Source organism: Tursiops truncatus, chromosome 9 (assembly GCF_011762595.2).
Source record: "Tursiops truncatus isolate mTurTru1 chromosome 9, mTurTru1.mat.Y, whole genome shotgun sequence".
NCBI lineage: Eukaryota > Metazoa > Chordata > Mammalia > Artiodactyla > Delphinidae > Tursiops > Tursiops truncatus.
The window spans coordinates 30955549-30964259 of NC_047042.1; the positions used below are offsets into that span (position 1 = coordinate 30955549).

General features: G+C 44.7%; 1 protein-coding gene across 1 annotated transcript in view; it reads left to right on the plus strand.

Annotated features, from left to right (window-relative positions):
• HYCC1 (hyccin PI4KA lipid kinase complex subunit 1) overlaps window positions 1-8711 on the plus strand; it is a 182302-nt gene that overhangs the window by 140130 nt on the left and 33461 nt on the right. The window contains exon 17 of the transcript XR_012333916.1: window positions 5789-6058. The gene's annotated coding sequence lies outside the window, so the exon portion shown is untranslated. The remainder of the gene's footprint in view (window positions 1-5788; window positions 6059-8711) is intronic.

An 8711-nucleotide genomic window follows, 5' to 3' on the forward strand; every position in this document is an offset into this window, starting at 1 on the left:
TTTTTTTTTTTTTTTTTGTTATACGCGGTCCCCTCACTGTTGTGGCCTCTCCCGTTGCGGAGCACAGGCTCCGGACGCCCAGGCTCAGCGGCCATGGCTCACGGGCCCAGCCGCTCCGCGGCATGTGGGATCTTCCCAGACCGGGGCACGAACCCATGTCCCCTGCATTGGTAGGCGGACTCTCAACCGCTGCGCCACCAGGGAAGCCCCAGCAGTGTTTTTTAAATCAGAAATTGCTTATCATCAGGATGAGGATGACAGAAAAGTAAACCTGCCAGTAAATATGACCCCATTCTCTCAAGATAAGAGCTATACCTGCCTATTGACAATGTTGCCCATCTGCCTGGGCAACACAGCCCAGGCATTGCTTCTGACCTCAGTTTCTCTTTCTGGAATTCTTTCTTTTTTTTTTTTGGATTGGTATATCTCTGAAAATGGATGCTCACTTTATTTATTGTTATTTTTACCTATTACTTTATTTTAAGCATGAGAATTTTAAAGAGAAATGTAATACAGTACCAAATGGGAGAACAATCATGGAAAAAATACAGCCAGTCGACTAATAATTTTTCAAAAATTGTATCTTTAAGCAATTTTGCTTTATTGTTGATTATGTGAAACTAAGTTGCAAATCACAGACATTTCAGGTAAGCACAGAAGTTGAGTTGGTAAAGTCAGTTTCAAACAAAAGCTAAGTTTAAGACAAATGAAAATGAAATCATATTTTTATCTCAATCAATAAACTCAAGAATCCTAAAAACAGATAGAGATGAGGGTCTTGCAGTTGTGATGTCTAATACTGTACTGAAAGCTAGGGTTGATTTTCTCAATTTGGCCAGTTTAGATAGCTTCCCATTATTCCCACATTCTTGATCCGTGGTCCCCAAATTGTGCTCTTAAGTGACAAGAAAAATCCTCCTTCTTGATGGTCTCCTGTCAGGCATGATTGAGTAAGCCTGGTATTGACACCTGACTTAAACTGGACAAGTGAGATTATCACTTTGGATAGTTGTAATTAAGATGAGGAAATTCTAATTCAGTTTGGTATAGTTTCTTGAGGAAAGATGGGTAGGCTTCTTTTACCGACTGTCCAGAACTCCAGAACTCCACACTCCGAGGCCCCCCTCAGGCTGTGATGCCTCTCCTCCTGCTGTGCAGGTCCTGGACTTCTTATAATTATATTTTCTCTCAAGTTGTTTTGCAATTAAAGCTCACCAGATCTCACTGTATGGATAAAATATAAGTATTTATAGATATAGGTGAATAGATATATATATTTAAGTGATGGATGGATGGATAGATAGGTAAATAGATAGATAGATAGATAGGACGAGCTATATCTTCCCATCTATAACTTTTAGTTGTGTGACCATGTGTGGCTAATTTATTCAAATTCGCTGTGTCTCACTATCTGTAAAGTAAGGATAAAAATAACAGAACTGATGGCAGGGAAGGGATTAGATAAGATAGTCTACATAAAGCCCTAGGGAAGCGATTAGATAAGTTAGTCTACATAAAGCCCTATTTCCTTCTGCATAGAGTAGAACTTAAGGCAATGTTGGCTGTTTTTTTCATTGTTATTGTTATCTTTACAAAAAAACCCTGCTATGGCAATAAATTCTTTTCTATAACCAAATTCACCCTTCCCACAGTTCTTGGGCTAGAGTGGATTTAGCATACCTGACCCTCTCTCCTTCCTTCATGGCCTTATTTGGCTCTTCTAGTCCTTTTTGGAGTTTGTCTTAATTTGTGCTAAATACTTCTTACAACTTGTTATGTACTTTAAAAATCTGTTTGCAATCATTGCCTATTCTGTCCTGGAAGATGGAAAGGTATTTGTCATTTCCTTTTCATGAATATCTGTTTCTTCAGAAAAATAACCAGAGGAAATATCCACCACTCTTTCCGAGAGTTCATTACCACATCTCAAGCATGTGCAGTTTTGTCTTTTACTCTCTCCCGTGTCTTCCCTCTCCTGTCAATGTCCACCTTCCTGAATTTACTGTTTGTCTTAGTCTGGGTTCTTTCAAGAGCAATTCTGGGACTTCCCTTACATCTCCATCACCTTGCTCTTCTCGGGTGTGATCCTGGCAGGAATTGTGAGCGGTGGGTCATGTGTGGCACAGGATTCTGCAGCCTGTGATGTTGCTAAGTAATCGTAGAAGCATTTCATGATCTCACCACTGTGTCATTGTCAGTCTTCATCATTCATTCACTAAGAACCCATTATGTGACAAGAACTGTCCTAGACACTGGGGATACATGAGTGGTTTAATCAGACAAGGTCTTAGCCCCACTGAGTGTACAGTTTGGATGGGAGACCAAAGAGTGAGTAAATAGCAATGACCAACAACACAAAGTGACAGGAGCTATGTTAGAGAAGGACAGAGGATTGGAGACACATAGGAGGGATACCAAATCTGGTCTTGGGAGCCGGGGAAGCCTTTCCAGTGGGAGGCACAATTAAGAGATCCCTGAAGGGCAAGCTCGGCAGGTGACATGAAGAGGGAAGAGTGCTCTAGGCGGGGTGGGAAGTTGTGCAAAAGCCGAAATGTGGAGATGTGGAGATCTGGGGAAGTGAAAATAGTTATTTCCAGGAGTCAAGCATGTAAATGCTACAAATGGCATCCACATTGAAGGAATATTTTGACCTGGGTCCTTTCCCCGCGGAAGTGGGATGGGGAGAGGGGAAAGAAGACAGCTTGGTGGCGCCAGAGCTTTCCTTAGCTGCCTGGGAAAGGGGAGGGAAATCCTTTCCCAGAGACAGGGTGCCTGACTCTGAACATCTGCAAGCTTGTCTCCCCTGAGAACTTGGTCTTGGAACTCTGCCACCAACCAAATGTCATTCATACCTGGCAGTGAGGACATATACGATTTGGTTAGGGTGTTTAAAAAATTGTTTTGGTCATTTTATGCCTGATGAATTCAGCAGCAACATATTGGGTATCAACACTGATGGGGATTAACAGCATATTGGCCCCGAGTGATTCGACCTGCAGATGCCCAGTCTGGGAAGAGTCTGGACCTTGCTCTTAGACATGGACTCCCTGTGATCCGGTTTCCACCCAGGAGCATCATTTCTTTGCCCAAGCCCTGCTCCCTCCCCTCAGTCCAACCTCAAGGCCACAGCTCAGAGCCAGGGGATCCCCCATCCCCAGAGCAAAAATGAGGGAGCGGAGAGTGTCGTGGTGGGTGGTGGAAGGAGAGGATCAAAGGCTGAACCGACCGTGTCTTCCCCCTTCATTCAGCATCTCCCTGCCTGCCTCTGCTGTGAACCTCAGCCCCGACTCCAGGTGTTGGGCTCCTGCAAGGTCCCTGCCCTCCTGGGGCTCAGAGCTTCCCCTTCTCACCCTTGGGCCCACAGCGGGGTGGGGGCATGGGGTTTGGGGATACCTTTCTGCTTTATATCAAGGAGACCCAGAAGCCCTTGGTCCACAGAATCTTGGGAATATTGGGAGAGGAGAAATGAGAGTTTTGTCAGTCCAATTCCAGAGGTTATAAAACCACGGGCTAGCTTGGGAACCTCTTTCCTCTGATGTAATGTGCATGTATGAGAAAGGAACTGTTCCTAATTCCAAATAGCTGATTTAGAAACCTGTTCTTTCATCTGGAGATGACCCAACCTCTAAAATATTTTAAATGAAGGACCTGACAGGTGAATTATCTTTTATTAGGCTATTTGACTTGTACTTCCCAGCCTTTAATTGCATGAACGACAGAGAGCAGGTTGGCCGTTTAAGATTTACACAATTCACATAGTATTATGATAATAAACTAGTTCTAAGGGGGGAAAAAAAAAAGAATTCCAACTGGCTCTTCCTGACACAAAGGAAACATCACATTTAGAGAACGTGAAATCTCATTGGCAATGCCTACAGTCTGGAGAAGCATTCAGTACGAGAGAAACTTCGGGCTTTTCTCTATGGCAATAGCAGTTCTTTTTGCTGACCCTTGATAAGGATGCCAGACACACCACAACACCTTTGACACTCACAAGGGAGACAGCTCAGGATGTGGAGCCAGGCTGCCCATGATGTTCGCACGTTACCTAAGCTCCCTGTGTCCCTGTTTCCTTGTCTGTAAGACGGGATAGTAATGATAGTACCTACCCATCAGGGAGAGTGTCGTGGCGGGTGGTGGAAGGAGAGGATCAAAGCCACAGGTATTGGAGCTATTTGTTAAAAATGAATATTAACTCTCATCTTCAGTCGTCATCATCATTTTTATATCTTGGCTGTGACTGTGGTGCTTTCACGAGCGTTGTTGTGTGAGCGTGGAGTGTGGTGTGGACAGTGAGATCGAGAACCACGATGCCGAGTGACACGGATGCTGACTGAATCCCGCACACCCACTGCCAGCGAATGCCATTCACATTTATTCCCAGCAGAATTACAAATCACTCCAGGGTTGGTGGTGTGGTCAAGACTGTACCCGATAAAAGTACCAGTGCCCCCAAAGGATATAGTATCATCCCTGTGTTAGCGTGGTTAGCATGGTCAGGCCTGGTGGCCGTGATGACGTGTGTCTCACCAGGACCAGTGGCCTGTGGCCACCTTGCTGTCTACCACAGATCCCCAGACACAGAGCTCACCCGAGACATTGGCTCAGTATATACTTGTTTCCATTCTTAGTGGAAAGGAAGTTACAGAACTCTGGCTACAGCAGGATTTGACATATTACCCCAAAGTCACTTTGCTTTTGAAAATCTAAGAACTACGACTCCGTATGCCCTCAATATACAAATAATTCTGTCAGTGCAGAATCAGCCCTCACTTCCAGAGCTGCACATTGTGCAGCTGCAGCGTTTTATAAATACCTCTGACCTGTCCGCACTGCTTGTTAGGGGCCAGGCGTGTGGGTTTTATAGGTGAGCTCCAGGTCAGAGTCCTTTGGCAGACCAAACCCTGAGGCTTCGAGGCCATGCCGGGTGGTTGGGACGGCCCAGAAGAGTGGGGAGCCTGGGCCAGGGTCCCAGGTGCGGGCTACCGCAGGGTGACAAGGGCAGCCTAGGAGGACAGAAGGCCTGGCCAATGCTCTGCAAAGGCAGACACTGGAGGACACGGCATATTCAACCCAAATAATTCTTGAGTTCAGAGCTCAGTCCAGAGATCAGGACAGAGGCACACGAGAGGCCTCTGCAGGGCCAGCGCTGGATCTCAGGGAGAATCCAGAAGGAAACCAACTATAGGCAGAAGCTGGGAGCAGGCACAAGAGCCCCCGGGACTGGCCCTCAAGGACAGCATTGCCACCTGGTTTCTGACTTATGTGGTGCCTGTACGGCAGGTCCTGAGGCTGCTTCTGAAGTGTAATCAAATGTAGCCTCTTAATGTGGTTAAAGGTGGGGGAGGGGAGAGGAAGCTCATTCCTCCTCTGCCAGATCAGGAGGGAGGAGGAAACACGCGGAACTGGAGCAGGAGGTGAAGCTCAAGACTTTGCTCTCTGTCCGAACCATTTTTGGAGTGGAATGGAGACATAAATAGATACATCTAAAATGAAGTTATATGGCTACCTAGTGATAATGGTGGCGATGGTGATTCAAAAATACAATTTACACTACCACAAATTATTGACCGTGCCAGGCATGATGCTGCCCACTTCACAGTACCGTCTCATGTAATCCTCCAGCGAGATGGGATCTAAAGAGTCCCATTTCACGGCTGAGAAACTGAGCCGCCGAAAGCTTCATTTACCCAGCGTGACCGTGCCAGTCAGTGCAAGAGCCAGAATCCTCCCCGAGGTCTCTGACATCTCTTTCCATTTCTTCTCCCCCCACACTGCTGCCCTGTAGGTCTTTGGTCCTTTGACCTCACTGTGACCCAGCTTCTTCAGGAGAACATTCTGGAAACAGAGCGAGGGGCTGTGAACGGTGTGCAGTGTTCCCTGAACTACCTCACGGACCTCATCCACTTCGTCCTGGTCACGCTGGCCCCGCAGCGTGTTCGGCATGCTGGTCTTCACCTCCATCCTGTTTGTGCTGTATTTTTTTAACGCAAGGAAGTGTAAGGTTACAAATGCCCATGCTCAGAAGACAGCGAAGAAGAGCACTTCAACCTGAGAGGTAGGCAGCACCTCTGACCACTCAGAGCCTTACTAACACTGGCCCCATCTCACTGTTTCCGGTGATTTCCCCGAGTTGCTACTGGGTGCTTACCTTGTTCCACTGCTACATTTGAGAGCAATCATGTCACCATCACCTTTGGCAATAGCATCAACTGCTTTAAATGCATCTTTGGGGCGATGGCTACTAGCCAGAGTTTGACTGGGGTCTGACTCGTGGCATGCCCATTAACAACTCAGATTCCACTCCAGACAACTTGAAGGGGCTTGTTTTCATTTTGCCAACACAATTCAACGTTTTCAGGTTTTTATTGTTCTTTGGGTTCTAAAATTAGGCAGGATCTTCTGGTCAGTATTAAAATTAGAGTTAGATCACGGTCAGTGATGTTTGGTCTCAGTTCCTTGGGTTTTTGTTCTACAGCTGGTTTGTGAACATCCTTTTGATGGGCTGTGTGCCCCTCACAAGGACTGAAGCTATCTGTTGAATTCAATCATGGTAACAACCTTTGGGTGGTTTCTGGGGTCTAGCGTCAGGCCATGGATCTGAGGATCCCTCAGCTGACGTGGGCAGGCTTCGTCTCAGCAATCAAGCTAAGACATCCAGTTTGACCATCTCTGATTAAGAAAACCACTAGTTTGTGATGAGTAAAATTTGAGTTTCTGGCTGCTTAGAAGCAATCAACCAACACTAAAACTATCTTCTGGGGAGCCTAGAAAACCCATATAGCTCTTTGCTTTAAATAATGAATTGCTTCTTTGTAAATGCTGTGGAATAGAAATTCACTTAGCAGTGAGAACAATGAGGCTAGCAATGAAGGCTCCTCGGGCCTCAAAGTACAGAGAACCTTTCTGGGGGTCGTGGGGGAGTCACATTTGGGGAATAGCCTGTAGCACACTCAGTACCACCTTAGCAGGTTGGTGCTGTTGGGAATGATTTTCTAAGACAGGGTTTCTCAAGCTCTGCGCTGTTGACATTTTGGATTAGATACTCCTTTGGTGTCGAGGCTGTCCTGTGCATTGTAGGACACTCTGCAGCATCTCTGGTCTCTACCCACTAGATGGAGGGAGCAGCCCCCAACCACACACTTGTGAGAATCAAAGGTGTCTTCAGACGTTACCCAATGTCCCCAGGGAGGGTAAAATACTCCTCCCCCCATACCCCCTCTTAAGAACCACTGCTTAAAGGAAATGTGAAACCTAAAGGAAAAAATCCACCTATTGTTAAAAGACAAAAATGACCAAAAGTCATTCATAGTAAGGAAATTACGAAAGGGAATTTTACACAGACCTGCTTCTTAGAGCTGAGTTGAGTGAAAACAAGGGAAGGAGAGAATTTTGTGAACATTTTGCTTAACATAAGGTACTTTGAAAAAAATTGTGCTGTATATAAGTCCTGGTAGTACTTATGGTGCCACCTCCCCCAATCTTTCCTTTTCCAAGAAAAAATCTGAAAGGCTACGTTACTACACACACACACACACACACACACACGCACACAACCAACTAGGTCAGGAAACCAGAACTGTTCCTCACATGAATTCTTCACTAAGGAGACTGTATTTTGAGGAGGTAGCACATCACGTCTCCTGGCCCTTGATTATCCCAATGAACACACAAGTACTTGCACAGGCGAGTCTCGGAACAAGTGTTTAATAAATCCATCCTGAAGTCTTTTATTTAAAACCTCCAGAAGTGCTAGCAGCTTGAGTGTAGAATTTATGTCAAGTCTTCTATGTAGAATTTATGTCAAGTCTTCTAAGTACCACTGGCTCCCTACACCTGCACCTCCTGCCCTTGAAAAATTAGCTGCTTACCTGTAAATTCTGCATTTTAAGCGCAAATTTTACTCTTGCTTTTCCTCCAGGCCTTGTATAGTAGGACAGCAACATGTTTATATTGGATCGTGGAATGACTATCTCCATGTTTCCATGAATATTTCATGTTTTAGACCAGTACTACCCAACAGAAATATAATGCAAATCACATTTATATAATTTTAATAATATATTTCTAAATATTATCATTTAACTTGTAATCAATATAAAACTGAGATTTTACATTCTTTTTATTGAAGTATAGTTGATTTATAGTATTGTGTTAGGTCCAGGTATATAACATAGTGACTCGGTATTTTTGCAGATTTTATTCCACTCTAGGTTACTATAAGATAATGGGTATAATTTCCTGTGCTATACAGTATATCTTTGTTGCTTATCTATTTTACATATAGCATCTTGTATCTGTTAATCCCATACACTTAATTTGTCCCTTCCCACTTCCTTCTCCCCTTTGGTAACCACAAGTTTTGTTTTCTATATCTGTGGAATCTAAAAAATAATACAAATGATTGTAGATGCATCTTTAAAAAATATTAATTCTTCCAAAGCTGATGTTTCTTACACCTCAGCACGTCAGTTTGCACTAGATACATTTCAAGCGCTCAATAGCCACATGTGGCTAGTGGCTACTGTACTGGAGTACAGTTTGGGAATCATCTGTGATGATCCCCAAAGTTCCACATATTTCTCCACTATAGGAAGCCTATAAATGATACAATGGGCTCTCTTCTGCCGGGTAGTGGGGGTAACATGCCAGAGCATTTGTCCAACTGGAAAATCATTCCATCAACTACAACATTCTGATCTGTTTTCCAG